This window comes from Mauremys reevesii, linkage group 2, assembly GCF_016161935.1.
Source record: "Mauremys reevesii isolate NIE-2019 linkage group 2, ASM1616193v1, whole genome shotgun sequence".
NCBI lineage: Eukaryota > Metazoa > Chordata > Testudines > Geoemydidae > Mauremys > Mauremys reevesii.
Genome location: NC_052624.1, coordinates 275,777,777 through 275,792,680, shown reverse-complemented (window position 1 = coordinate 275,792,680; position 14,904 = coordinate 275,777,777). Strand labels below are relative to the sequence as shown.

Genomic DNA, 14,904 nt, shown 5'->3' with positions numbered 1-14,904 from the left:
TACACACCCAGGTCTATACAAACTCACACATCTATTTCTAGAGATAAGCAGTTGGTCAAGAGATGGACCCTGATGTTGCAAACGTGAACCAACATGTTTAACTTTATGCACATGAGTAATGTGCATCAAGTTTACAGGCAAGTGGTCACAGGCCTGGAGCCATTGTTATCAAGATACGGAGAAGAGGGACTGGATTGCACCAGGGATTAGTAAAGGGCTGCCCCCTTTTACCTCCAGGCAACTGTAGAGAGAGAGAGGGGACCAGACAAGATGCTGTAGTTGCTCACTAGCTCTTTGCTATTTAATCATTGTCTTGTGGCTGAGGCAAACAGTTTGTTGATCTCAGCTGAGTTCCTAGGGGACAACTGTCCACAGCACACTACGACTCTGTATTATAGGCCTGGCTGACAGCCTCAGCAGGGAGGCCTAGGACTGAATAAGCCCGGAGAAAGGGCTATCCTCTCTTCCCCAGAGATGATTCCCTGCAGGTCCGCGTTGGCAGGGCTGATGTGCCTGTTCTCAGAGGAGAAGCCCTGGAGATGGAAACCTTCTGTCAATCTGGCATCTTTCAACATGCATTCCATTCAAATGCAGAATGACAAAGTGGGAGGAAAAGCAGAAAGAGCTCAGGCAAAGCTGTGCTGCCTGGCCTGTGCTGGGACCCTGCTCTGTGCCTGTTGCATACGCAGCTCTCAGTCCTCAGGTGGAGCTTCCACTGACCTCAGCGAGAGCTCTGCATGCAGAATGTACAGGCGAGATCTGAGAGCAGGGCTGTGCCCATGAGGCAGCAGCCTTCGCAGGAATTCCTGTGAAATTGCCGTCATTCCGAACGGTGCTATGGTGTAATTAGCATATTGTTAGGAGAAAATGACAAGCACCAGGAACATAGTCCTGTCTCCACTGCAGCCTGGGTGGCTCGAAGGTTTTCTTTATAGACTATAGGGCCCTACCAAATTCACGGTCCATTTTGGTCAATTTCATGGTCATAGAATTGGAAAAATAGTAAATTTCATGATTTCAGATATTTACATCTGAAATTTCACGGTGTTGTAACTGTGGGGGGTCCCGGCCCAAAATGGGGCTTGGTGGTGGGGATGCGCTATTGCCAGTCTTACTTCTGTGCTGTTGCTGGTAGCAGAACTGCCTTCAGAGCTGGGCAGCGAGAAAGCGGCAGCTGCTGGCCGGGAGCCCCGCTCTGAAGGCAGCATCACCGCCAGTGGCAATGCAGAAGTATGGATGGCATGGTATGGTATTGCCACCCTTACTTCTGCGCTGCTGCCTTCAGAGCTGGGCCTTTGGCCAGCAGCTGCCACTCTCCGGCCACCCAGCTCTGAAGGCAGCAGCGCAGGAGTAAGGGTGGCATAGTATGGTATTGCCACCCTTACTTCTTGTAGCGGGGTGGCCCCCTGCTCCTGCCCTGAGGGGTTTAAAACAGCCCTGGAGGAGGGCTGTGGAAGGGCAAGATGCCTGGGCTGATTGGGAGGAAGCAGGCTCAGCTGGGGCCATGCCCCAATCAGGGCTCAGCTGGCACTATAAAGGCTTGAGCCAGGAGCTTAAGCAGATAGTCTCTTTCTCTCTCTGAACACAGAGAGAGAAGGGCCTGGCTGTAGGGAGCTTAAGACCAGTTATCTGGAGTGGAGCAGGGCTGGGGAAAGGGCCAGGGAGCTGAGGAGCTCTGGCCTAGGAAAGCCCCAGGCTGCAGGCCTGGTAAGGCCTGTTAGGTACTGGGTTGCAGGGTCAGAGGCAGCAAGTCCAATCCCCTTTGCCTGTGATGAGTGGCTTATACACTGCAGTCTGCCCCAGTGAATGGGGGCTAGATGAGGCCTGGCAGTAGCCAAGACTGAGGTGAAGTGGGGATAGTAGGTGGGGGTTCCCCTGGGAGGGGGAGACCCAGACTGTGGGAGTACTGCCAGGGGGCAGCACCCAGTTAAGGGGGCACTGGGGTCCTAGGAGGGACACGGGCCAAGCGGCAGTGGGACACTGGCTGGCAGAGGGCGCTCCGGAGGCTGGATGAGCTGATTCCCTGAGAGACCAGCAGGAGGTGCTGCTGGGTGAGTCTGCACTTGCTTACACTGCTGCTGGTGGGGAGCTGCCTTCAGAGCCAGGTGCCTGGCCAACAGCTGCTGCTCTCTAGCCACCCGACTGTGAAGGCAGTGCAGCGGTAAGGCTGGCAATACCACAACCCCCCCCCCCCCCAGCAACCTTTCAACTCCCTCTGCAACTCCCTTTTGGGTTGGGACCCCCAGTGTGAGAGAGGCTAGTCTCCTCCATGAAATCTGTATAGTACAGGGTAAAAGTACACAAGACCAGTATTCATGGGGGGAGACCAGATTTCATGGTCTGTGACATGTTTTTTTCAGGACCATGAATTTGGTGGGCCCTATTTATGGATCAGCTATTAAAGGCCTCCAGCAGGTAGGGGCCAGTCTTGGCCACACATTTCCGAAGTTGCGTGAGTGATTAAAAAGTGCTAAATCCCCAGTAAACCCTTGTTGCCAAGATGAATCCTCTCAGCTGGTGACTTTTGGCACTTCATTGTAGTCCCATAGCCCAACCAATTCTAAACTGTGCCTTTTGAACACAAAAGGACTGTGGTGCGCGAGTGCCTCGGCGGCACTGAATAGATGCTATTTGTGCAACCCTCTGCAGCAGGAGCAGAAGCGCATGGAGAGGAGGGAGGGAGGCTTTGGTTAGCCACTTTGAGTCTTAGAGCACTGCGAAGATGTTGGCCAGACCTCGCGGTGCACTTGGGGAACACTAGCAGAAAACTTCTGGCTGCTGTGTGTGTGTGTGTGTGTGTGTGTGTGTGTGTGTGTGTGCAGGCAGGCTCCTGAGTCCTCTGCTAGCCAGCTCATGCTTGCAGGTGCAGACACAACATGGTCCCTAGCATTCATATAGCGTTTTCCCTGAAGTGGGTGAGAAACGAAGTTCCAGTTAATTTTTTTGGTCAAAGTGACACCTTTTCCCCAGTTAAAATAGATAAAAGCGAAATTCTGTGCACACTTCTGACCAATTCAAGCTAAAGAAAATTGGCTTTGAATTTCAAAGTCTGTGTGGGAACAAATCCAGTCTGTTAAATTTTGTCCCAAAGTAAAACCTCAGGAATGAAACTACAGAGATGTGAACACCAGATCCTTGGTGTAGATTGGACTAGTGCCACTGAGTTCAAAACAACTCCTCTGATTTACAGCAGCTGCCCTTTAGTTTGGCATTTGGAAAGGAAATGTTCAGAATTCTCACACAGCTCTACTTGCAATACACTGGAGAGAGATTGTTGCCTTCTTTTACATCTGGTGAAACTGAGACAGAGAGGTTAGGTGACTACCCCAAGATTACAGAGGGAGTCGGTGTCAGAGTCACAAGTGGCATGCAGGAGTAGAGCTGGACAGGAAATGCAAACAGTTGAAATCTCAAAAATTTTCGCTAACCAAAAATCAGAAAAAAGCCAAATCAGTTTTTGTCACCAAGGGAGCGAGGAATGCAAACTGAGTCCTGACTGCCAGGTCTCAAACTCTGGAGCTCCAGACTGCAACATTGGCCATTCATATGCTGAGATCTCTGTCCTACATTAGTGCTGCCTCCTGTAGTGCTAATGGGAGCACCTGGATTTTCTTCCGGGCTCTGCTGTTCATGTGCTGCCGTGTGATCTTGGCTGCGTGGAGTATTTTCAGTCATGCCATCTGTGATGACTGTGGGAATTTTCTGTGATATTTTATGAACTCTCTGTATGACACTGCTCCTAGCCTCCTGGCACTTCTATGGAGGGGAGTTGATTTTTCTCCCCGGAACAGGGGGAAGGCATGAGGTGTTTGTGTCCTGTATCTGTCTGGGGCACAGGTGTGGGAACTACGGATGTAGGTGGTGCTGCAGCACCCCCAGGTTTTATGCGGAGTTCTGCTCCGGCCCCGTGCCCAGGGCTCCATTTCTGGCCCCCCACATGGGGTCCCGGCTGCTGGCCCACACCTGGGGCTCTGCTGCCGTGCCTGGTGTCCCAGCTGCTGCCCCTGTGTCTGGGTTTCCAGTGCCAGCCCTGTGCCCCGGGTTCTACTCCTGGCTCTGCACCCGGGCCCAGCCTTGGCCCCATTACCTCTGCCTATGCGCCCCCCCCACCCCGAGACACAGCCCTGCTCCTGGCCCCAGTTCTTGGGGTTGGGGGGGATGGACAGGGGTAAGGCGGCTGGTTTTCAGCACCTCCACTATTAAGTGTTTCAGCGCCACTGGTCTGGGGTGGTGTGAATGGGCTGTCAAGGGCTGGCTGGAATCAACGTATACCAGTGGAGGATCCCTGAAAAACAATAGGGACCCCATTAACCCAACCATTGACACGTAACAATGCGTGTGAGCTAGGCGTGGCTTTGCAGAGGAAGGAAAATGGACTGGAGGTGACAGGATTCTGTGATAAGAACACGGCTCAATGACACATGGCCAGGGGTGTCACTTGGGATTGAGAGACAAAGGGGACAGAGAGAAGGAAGATGGGGAGCAGGCCCTGGCTCCCACCAACAGCACCCATATACTAAGCCTGCCTCTCTTATGTGGGCCACGTGACTAATAAATCAGTACCTTGTTTTGAGAAGGCTGCGGGTCGCTGCACTTACTTAGGGAGGCCATCGTGCCCTGAAGACATGGAAAAAATCTCCTGCGGGAGTCTGGCTTGATGAGACCCTCTGTGGGGAGCCAAGGAGAGAGACCGTGATTGCTGGTGCCCGAAGGCCCAATTTCAGAGTTGTGAGGACCACGGGCATGTCCCTGTGAAACGGTGGGGATGCTTGGGGTCCAGCACACTAATGGGGTTACACCCAAGGAACTGATTAATCATGGAGTTATAGAACCATAAGGTTAGAAGGGTCCACAAGGCTCCCCTAGTCTATCCCCATGCTGAGATGCAGGATTTGTTGTGTCTAAGCCATCCAAGGCAGATGGCTATCCAGCCTCCTTTTGAAAACCTCCACTGAAGGAGTTTCTACAACCACCCTTGGCCTCTGTTCCATTGTCCTACTGCTCTTACAGTTATGAGGGTTTTCCTGTAGACGACAAAATGAAATTCAGCAAAGACAAATGTACACTTGGGGAAGAAAAAACAAATGCACAAAATACAGACTAGGGGGTAACTGGCTTGGCAGCAGCACTGCTGAGAAGGACCCGGGAATAGTGGTGGTTCACAACCTCAACATGAGTCAACAATGCGACACTATTGAAAAAGCAGCAAATGCAATTTTAGGTTGTGTTAACAAAGGCACAGCATACAAGCCATGTGGGGAGGGATAGCTCAGTGGTTTGAGCATTGGCCTGCTAAACCCAGGGTTGTGAGTTCAATCCTTGAGGAGGCCACTTAAGGATCTGGGGCAAAAATTGGTCCTGCTAGTGAAGGCAGGGGGCTGGACTAGATGACCTTTCAAGGTCCCTTCCAGTTCTAGGAGATTGGTATATCTCCAATTATTACCTTTAGTACTGCTCTATTTGGCACTGGTTAGGCCATACTTGAAAGGCTGCCATAAAGAAGATGGAGAAAGGTTGCTCTTTTTTGCCACAGAGAGCAGGACAAGAGGCAATGGATTAATAATGATTGAGGACCCTGTGAATCTGTAATACTACTCCCTACCCTTGAGCCAATTTCTTACCTCCAACCTGCTAAGTACATTCTCTTTCTTCTTTCACACCAAATCCCTCTTTTAAACATGCTTCTTCCATGGACTCTTCAAACCTTGACTTCTTTAACAAAAAACCCTCACCTTCCCTTAGCTGGGCAGTTCTTCCTTCTCTTGTCTCATCTGTATGAGACAGCAAGTGTGACAGCTGCTATTTTGGCTGACACACGGATTGAACTGGGGTTCTCCGGAGCTAACAGCATAAGCTGCTGCAGCTTGAGCCCCTCAGGGCAGACTGTAATGGACTCCTCTCCTCTGTGGATCAGGCACAGAGGGGGAACCTGTTGTCACATCCCACCCGCCTGAGGGTTACTCAAGCATGTAACGTGCCAATGTTTCTACAACCTTAGACTGCAAGCTCCTTCTCGTGTGGAGAATGTCCGAGTCTCTGTAAAATGCCATGCACAGCTAGGGTGGTTACCCCGCTCCTGGGATAAAAGGAGTGAGAACAGCTGAGGGAGGCTGGCTGAGTAGCTGGCCCTGATAAGAGGGCTGTGAGTAAGGAGCCGTGATAGTCTTGCTCCAGCCCTGGAGTGAGAAGGACCTAGCTGCCAGGGAGAGACAGAGCAGTGCTGGGGAAGGGGCAGGCTGAGCTGGGGAGCTCAGGCCTGGCTATCTCTCAGCTTGAGGCCTGGCAGGAAGGCCTAAGGAGGTACTGGGGCTGTAGGGAAAGGCAGCAGGTCCAACCCCCTAGTCAGTGATGAGTGGCCATTGTGTAGGAAGAAAAGTAAATATGGCAGGCGACCAGCTTGGCTTAACAGTGAAATCCTTGCTCGTCTTAAACACAAAAAAACAGCTTACAAGAAGTGGAAGATTGGACAAATAACCAGGGAGGAGTATAAAAGTATTGCTCAGGCATGCAGGTGTGAAATTAGGAAGGCCAAATCACACTTGGAGTTGCAGCTAGCCGGAGATGTTAGGAATGACAAGAAGGGTTTCTTTAGGTATGTTAGCAACAGGAAGAAAGTCAAGGAAAGTGTGGGCCCCTTGCTGAATGAGGGAGGGAACCTAGTGACGGAGGATGTGGAGAAAGCTAGTGTACTCAATGCTTTTTTTGCCTCTGTCTTCACAGACAAGGTCAGCTCCCAGACAGCTGCACTCTGCAGCACGGTATGGGGAGGAGGTGACCAGCTCTCTGTGGAGAAAGAAGTAGTTCGGGACTATTTAGGAAAGCTGGACGAGCACAAGTCCATGGGGCCGGATGCGCTGCATCCGAGGGTGCTAAAGGAGTTGACCGATGAGATTGCAGAGCCATTGGCCATTATCTTTGAAAAATCATGGTGATCGGGGGAGGTCCCAGACGACTGGAAAAAAGCTAATGTAGTGCCCATCTTTAAAAAAGGAAGAAGGAAGATCCAGGGAACTACAGGCCAGTCAGTCTCACCTCAGTCCCTGGAAAAATCATGGAACAGGTCCTCAAGGAATCAATCCTGAGCCACTTAAAGGAGGGGAAAGTGATCAGGAACAGTCAGCATGGATTCACCAAGGGCAAGTCATGCCTGACTAACCTAATTGCCTTCTATGATGAGATAACCGGCTCTGTGGATGAGGGGAAAGCAGTGGATGTGCTATTTCTGGACTTTAGCAAAGCTTTTGATACAGTCTCCCACAGTATTCTTGCCAGCAAGTTAAAGAAGTCTGGGCTGGATGAATGGACGGTAAGGTGGATAGAAAACTGGCTAGATGGTCGGGCTCAACGGGTAGTGATCAATGGTTCCATGTCTAGTTGGCAGCCGGTATCAAGTGGAGTGCCCCAAGGGTCGGTGCTGGGGTGGTTTTATTCAATATCTTCATTAACGATCTGGAGGATGGTGTGGACTGCACCCTTAGCAAGTTTGCAGATGACACTAAACTGGGAGGAGTGGTTGATACGCTGGAGGGTAGGGATAGGATACAGAAGGACCTAGACAAATTAGAGGATTGGGCCAAAAGAAATATGATGAGGTTCAACAAGGACAAGTGCAGAGTCCTGCACTTGGGACGGAAGAATCCCATGCACTGTTACAGACTAGGGACCGAATGGCTGGGCAGCAGTTCTGCAGAAAAGGACCTAGGGGTTACGGTGGACGAAAAACTGAATATGAGTCAACAGTGTGCCCTTGTTGCCAAGAAGGCTAATGGCATTTTGGGTTGTATAAGTAGGGGCATTTCCAGCAGATCGAGGGATGTGATCATTCCCCTCTACTCAGCACTGGTGAGGCCTCATTTGGAGTACTGTGTCCAGTTTTGGGCCCCACACTACAAGAAGGATGTGGGTAAATTGGAGAGAGTCCAGCGGAGGGCAACAAAAATGATTAGGGGGCAGGAGCACATGACTTATGAGGAGAGGCTGAGGGAACTGGGATTGTTTAGTCTGCAGAAGAGAAGAATGAGGGGGGATTTGATAGCTGCTTTCAACTACCTGAAAGGGGGTTCCAAAGAGGATGGATCTAGACTGTTCTCAGTGGTAGCAGCTGACAGAACAAGGAGTAATGGTCTCAAGTTGCAGAGGGGGAGGTTTAGGTTGGACATTAGGAAAAACTTTTTCACTAGTAGGGTGGTGAAGAACTGGAATGGGTTACCTAGGGAGGTAGTGGAATCTCCTTCCTTAGAGGTTTTTAAGGTCAGGCTTGACAAAGCCCTGTCTGGGATGATTTAGTTGGGTTTGGTCCTGCTTTGAGCAGGGGGTTGGACTAGATGACCTCCTGAGGTCCCTTCCAACCCTGAGATTCTATGATTCTATGACTGCAGTTGTAAAAGGGCTAGATGAAGACAAGGCAAGGTGGGTATAGGGGGTTGGGGTTCCCCTGAGGAGGGGAGACCCAGAGTGTGGGGGCACTGCTGTGGGGCAGCACCCCAAGGTAAGGGGCACCAGAGTATGGGAGGGACACAGGGCCAGAGGTGGTGGAGATTGATTGATTGAAAGAGAAGTAGTGACAGCAGGAGAAACACCAGCCAGAAGGAGGCGCTCTGAGGCTGGGCTGGGCTGAGCTAATTCCTGGACTTACCAGCAGGAGGCACCGCGGCAGTGAGTGCGCGCCGTGCTACACACGAGTTAATTAATCATTGTTTTGGTAAATGATTGTACCATGTAAATGTGTAGCTCTTTCTAGATTGTTGATGATAATAATAATGCCAGACCTTTTTAGTACCTGTTTTTAGGTCTCTCTGCTTTATCCTAATTATTCTTTAGCTGTGGGAAGCCAAATTATACAGCTTGATAGTAAACACGTCCAGGTTCATAGCTCAGGAGCCAGTGAGTCAGTCTTGAACCAAGGTGAATGTCAAGAATAGATGGATAGAAGGAACATGGAACAGAGGTGATTAGTTACTATAGAGCGGTGGTTCTCAACCCGCAGCCTGTGGGCCCCTTGCAGCCCAATCAGCACACAGGTGCGGCCCATGTGACATCCTCAGGGTCATACAGGTAGTATATATATTGTATGGATGCGGCCCACATAACACATGGAGAGCTGCATGTGGACCTAGAAGCCCTGGTCCTGGTCCAGGACCCTGTTTGCTTGGTGTTGTACAAACACAGAGCAAAATTATGGTTTCTGCCCCAGAGTGCTTTCTGAGTAAGTATAGACAACAGATGGCTATAGACCGACAGACAGACAAGGGAGTACAAGGAAACAATGAGATAAGATTGATCGGCATGATAGATAGAGCAAGAATACATGATTTGGGGCCAGTTTCTCCTTTAGCTCACTCCAGAGTAAACAGAGGGGAGCTCAGCTGAACTGTGCTGGAAGTGGGAGGAGAACTGGCTCTTTTATCTCCTTCTAGCAACCAAAACAAACAGATTATCATAGAAATAAAGAGCAGCAGTGGAAAACAGGAATCCCTCTCCCACGGAAGTCAGTGAAAATAGAGGGAAAGATGTAAGAGGAGAAAAGAGAAGATGTGTGTGGTGCTGGGGGAGGAAAAAGAAAAGTTTGTTGTTCTAGGGGCGATGGTAGAGTTGCCTAGAGTTAGCGTTGCATGGCACTTCCCATTATTACTCACTGTGGGTGAATTTTGGAGAAGGTTTCAGCCAAACAGTTCAACCATTTCTGAAAGCGAGTGTAGGAAAAAAAATACACTGTGTTGCCGATTGGAAAAAAATCCTGGCGACCTTTCCTTTGAGAAGCTCTTGCACCCCCCATGCTTTGAAGCAGTGACTTGAAATTAGGCAGGGTCTCTCCCTGCTACTCCTCTCGGCATGGGGGAGTCCCTCAGGAGCACAGAGCAAGTGTAGTTGGCTCCTACACCACCCTCCCCTACAAGCCCCAGTGCAGGGAGGAATGCACTCTGCCCCATTTACCCTCGGCTACTGGGTGGCCCCTCCAGGCTGTTGTAACCTGCCTTGGAGGTAGACAGAGAACGTGGGAGCCTTATCTGGTTTCCTTAGTTCCCTGCTGCGTCAATTCAGTACATGAGAAATCCTACTCCATGGACTAGAGGAGTTACTTCTGATTTACACCAGCTGGAGCAAGATTAGAATCAGCCTCGCTCTGTGTAATCTTCTCTTCTCATCCAGCGGGAGCTGTAGATGATTGAGCCCAATAATAACATGACTGTAAACAGAGCCTGAAGACACTAACTGGGTAACAAGCTCTCTGAGTGGAGATGGTTGCATTATTTTTATTAGACCGAAAACAACATCATTCCATTCTGGGGAGATGTGTGTCCTCCTTGCTGGAAAAATGGCTTTTCTGTTAAATCGAAATTCGGGGGCATTACTCAGTTCTGGGAACTAATTGCTATTCTTCACCAAACAAACCACAGAACTAACAGAGCTGTTAACTCTAGAAAAGGGACAACTGCACAAGTGGACGACTTCTACTAATAATGGTGTAAATTGGCTTGGCGTAATGGAGCTCTCAGTCTTTATACCAGCTTCACAATCTGCTACCACTTTACATTCATATGGCTCCTTTCAGTTTAAGACAGGGGTAGTCAATAGGCGGACTGAGGGCCAAATCCGGGTCACCAGACGCTTTTGAACGGATCATTAAATCTTTTTATTGCAGTGTGAACAGTGTTTCTCTGGAGTCTGGATCTTGACCATTCTTTTGACCAAGAAATTGGGACTTTTGGGGAAAAAAGTAATTGACTACCCCTTGTTTAAGTCCTTAAAGAGTGTAAAGTATTGTTTAATTAAGTATCAGACCATCTCTGGGAGCACAGGTATTTGTTTTGTACACTCATCTGTAATAATCATTAGTTAGTGTTTTTCTGGTAGCAACTACAGTGTACAGACAAGAAGATGCTGCCTCTGCCCTGAGGGGCTGCAATCTAAGACGGACACACAGGCATAGGCTGGAGGGCAGCAGTAGGACATACAAGTAGTCACGGTGGTGGTTAGCCACATCTTGGCAAAGTAAAGGGAAGGTATAGGTTAACTGTACATGTCAATTCAAGTCAGATGGATTTCCTGTAGGCATCTCTATGAGCATTGCCATGAAACTTGATAAATGGTGACACAGAGCTAGTCAGTGATTGGCCCAGTGTCTCCTATCACTTCAGTGGCAGAGTTAGGAATGGAATCCTGGAACACTGACTCCTCTTTCCAGGCTCTAGGGTGAAGTGTATTTAGACAGCCCTCAGTGGGTATGTCTACTTAGCATTTTGGAGCGAGACTCCCAACCTGGATCAATAGACTTGGGCTAGCGGAGCTTGCGCTAGTGCCCTGAAAATGTCTGTATAGACAGTGCTTTGATGATGCGGTTTGGGCTGCTGCTCTGTCCTGAAACCTAGAGCCCGAGCTCCAGGCTGAGCAGCAACTTCAGTGTTAGCACGAACTCTGCTAGCCCAAATCTGCCAGCCTGGGCAGGGAGGCTCTCCCCAAAATGCTGTGTAGACATACCCCGCGTGTTCCTCTTGCCCTGGGGAGCTCTGAAAGGTATTCTGCTCTCCTGGGGCAGAGTACCTCTGCCTGGGTCCCCTGGAGATGGTCATCTTTCCACTGCTATGTACACAGACAAGCTCAAAATCTTTAGCCTCTGCGGAGGCTGTCAACCATGGGCATCAATTGTAACTGTAGTTGTAGCACTGCCTGGGAGAAACCAAACAGTTGCTTCTCCTGAGTCAGCTTGGGGACAGCTGTATGGGTATGGTGACATTTTTATGTGTGTCAATCCCTGGCCCCCTCAAAAAAACCCAGTGCAAACCATGTGTTCAATAAATATTTTTGTTGTTTTTTGGGGAAAAAACAGATGATATAGTCCTCAACATATGGTGATAACACACTTTCCATTCCAGTAGTATCTCTGGAGGATGTTAAACACAAGCTACTAAAGCTACACGTTTTAAAATCAGCAGGTCCAGATAACCTGCTTCCAAGAGTTTAAAAAAATAAAATAAAAGCTGGCTGAGGACTCACTGGCTTGTTAATGCTGATTTTCAATGAGCCTTGGAGCACTGGGGAAGTACCAGAAGACTGGAAGAAAGCTAATGTTGTGCCAATTTTTGAAAAGGGTAATTGGGATGACCCAGGTAATTATAGGCCTGTTGGCCTGATGTTGATCCTGGGCAAGAAAATGGAGTGGCTGATACGGGTCTTGATTAATAAAGAATTAAAGGAGAGTGGTGAAAGGAATGCAAGTCAACATAGGTTTATGGAAAATAGATCCTGAGAAACTAACTTGATATATATATATTTTTATGAGGTTGCAAGTTTGGTTGCTAAAGGTAACAGTGTTTATGTAATACATAGGGGTGGCCAAACATACTGACCCTCTGAGCTGGATATTATTATCTCCAGAAGTTTGAGAGCTGGGCGCACCTGTTGGGGCTCGGGGCTTCTACCCTGCGGTGGGGCTCGGGGCTTGGGGCTTCAGCCCCACTCCTGCTGAAGCCCTGAGACTCCCCACCCCCCTGGGCAGAAGCCCCTACCCTCACTATCCTGCCTCAGGGCAGAAGCCCTGAGCTCCCCACCCCAGTCTGGTAGGTGGAGAATGGAGAGGGGGTGTGGGAGGCTCCACGAGCCACATTTTAATTGTAAAAGGGCCTCATGCGGCTCAGAAGCTGTGGTTTGGCCACCCCGGTACATACCTACATTGGGAACAAATATTTTAAAATGTTCAGTTTAGCAGAGCAAGCTCTAACATAGAGGTAGGCAACCTATGGCACGCGTGCCAAAGGCGGCACACGGGCTGATTTTCAGTGGCACTCACACTGTCCGGGTCCTGGCCACCGCTCCGAGGGGCTCTGCATTTTAATTTAATTTTAAATGAAGCTTCTTAAACATTTTAAAAAACCTTATTTACTTTACATACAATAGTTTAGTTATATATTATAGACTTATAGAAAGAGACCTTCTAAAAACATGAAAATGTATTACTGGTATGTGAAACCTTAAATTAGAATGACTAAATGAAGACTCGGCACATCACTTCTGAAAGGTTGCCGACCCCTGGTCTAACATGATCCAGTGGCTGGAACCTGAAGTTAGACAAATTCACACTGGCAACAAGGTAAATTTTAAACAGTGAGAGTAATTAGCCATTGGAACAATTTATTCAGGATTCTGGTGGATTCTCCATCACTGACAATTTTAAAATTAAGATGGGATGTTTTTTCTAAAAGACGTGCTCTAGGAATTATTTTGGGGAAGCTCTGTGGCCTGTGTCATACAGGAGGTCAGACTAGATCACGATGGTCCCTTCTGGCCTTGGCATCTGTGAAAACAAGAGGGTCCCTGAGGTCCCATTAACCAACTGTGCTGGGTAGGCTCAGGCCTCCATTAGCAAGGATGCTCCCCTGCACCCTCACAGCATGCTCTGCTGCCCCTGTGGCTGTCCCCTTTCTGCTCCCTTTGGTATGATTTGCTTGCCCAGAGATGCTTGCAGGGACATAGGGCTGCTATTGCATCTGTCCTTTGGGCAGGATGCTGCAGGGAAGAAAGGCAGCGACACCATGACTAGGCCTGGTCCAGCCTTTCATATCCAATAGAGCTGCATATTGGCTAGCCCTGCTTTGTTCTCTTGTATACAGTGGCTGCCTGATCTATCTCTCTGAAAATGATGTACAGAAGCCAGGAAGCAAATCAATGAAGACAATTAGTTTTCACCTTCACAGTTCCGGTCTTTGACTCCTGGTTTTGCATCGTTACATTTTTTTTTCCAACTGCACTGTAACAAATCTCCATTATTGAGTGTTTTTATGTATACAAAATGTCAGCTCCAAATAGAGCTATGATGTGTAAGGGGCCATTCTTTTATAGTGAAATTGTTGGTGAGATATCAAAGCAGTATGTCAGCAAATGCCATGTCTGGCTCGTGTAGTTGGCTCCTACACCGCCCTCCCTTATGAGCCCCAGGGAAAGTAAAGATGCTATATAAAACAAGTTGATCTCATTCTCTCAGTGATTTTAGTGACATTAATAGCAATTTGCAGGTGTTTGGCAACATTTCAAGCCTGAGGCCTCAATGTAGAACTCTTGAGGGATTCTCTCAAGGTACCATAATTAGGGTATAATTAGAATAAATTCATAGAGGGAACATGTGCTGTTCTGTTTCTGAACACTGAGATCTCCCCCCCACTGCTAGTGTTCAACTCCATTGATCAATCAAGATTCCAAATATTGTTCTATTATTACTGTTCCTGAGTACCTAATTATTTGGGAGAGGCTTAGACACACCCTGATGTCTTTCATGAAAGGGGTAGGTTTTCAGGCAAAGGAAAGCTGAGAAAGCTAGGGGCAGGAGTCTTGCATTTTCTTCCCCATTGACACTATCTGGGAGTTCATGCACAGACAGCAGGCAGGCTGAGGCCCTGGGTGATCTCCTTTGCCCAGCCTTTCCTATGTGGTGGACGTGTGCAAGCAGGGGATGATAAAATAACTTGCAACCAGCCATGATAGAAGTTAAGGTAGGAGAGACCCTCTAGGTCACCAAGTGTAGCTTTTTGGCACAAATCATTTTCTTCCCCTCATGGGTTCTCCTCCATGTTCCCCCCCCCACACCTGTTTGTCATCGCTGGTGCTGTTATATTACCCACCAGTTCCTGTCTGTGTCCAATTCACAGAAGCCGCAAGTCTGTTACAGTCCCAGCTACAGAGCCGACCTCTTCAGCTCAAGCTGTAACTGCTGAGGTCCCTGGTTCAGTCCAAGATGTGGCCCTCATGCTATTTCCCCTTTCCTCACCCTTGGCACGCTCTGTCCTTTTGGTGGGGCAGCTGACCCACAGTGGTAGGAGAAGGGTTAAGGCAGCCTTGGAGAGGCTGCACAGAACCCTGCCAATCAGGAAAGGGATCATTGGGAGAGCCAATCAAGAGAAGGCTTGCTGGAGC

The 14,904-nt window shown here is 49.0% G+C and overlaps 1 protein-coding gene across 1 annotated transcript in view; it reads left to right on the top strand.

Annotated features, from left to right (window-relative positions):
- Positions 1-14,904, top strand: part of FAM135B (family with sequence similarity 135 member B) — a 438,555-nt gene that overhangs the window by 1,132 nt on the left and 422,519 nt on the right. The window lies entirely within an intron of this gene.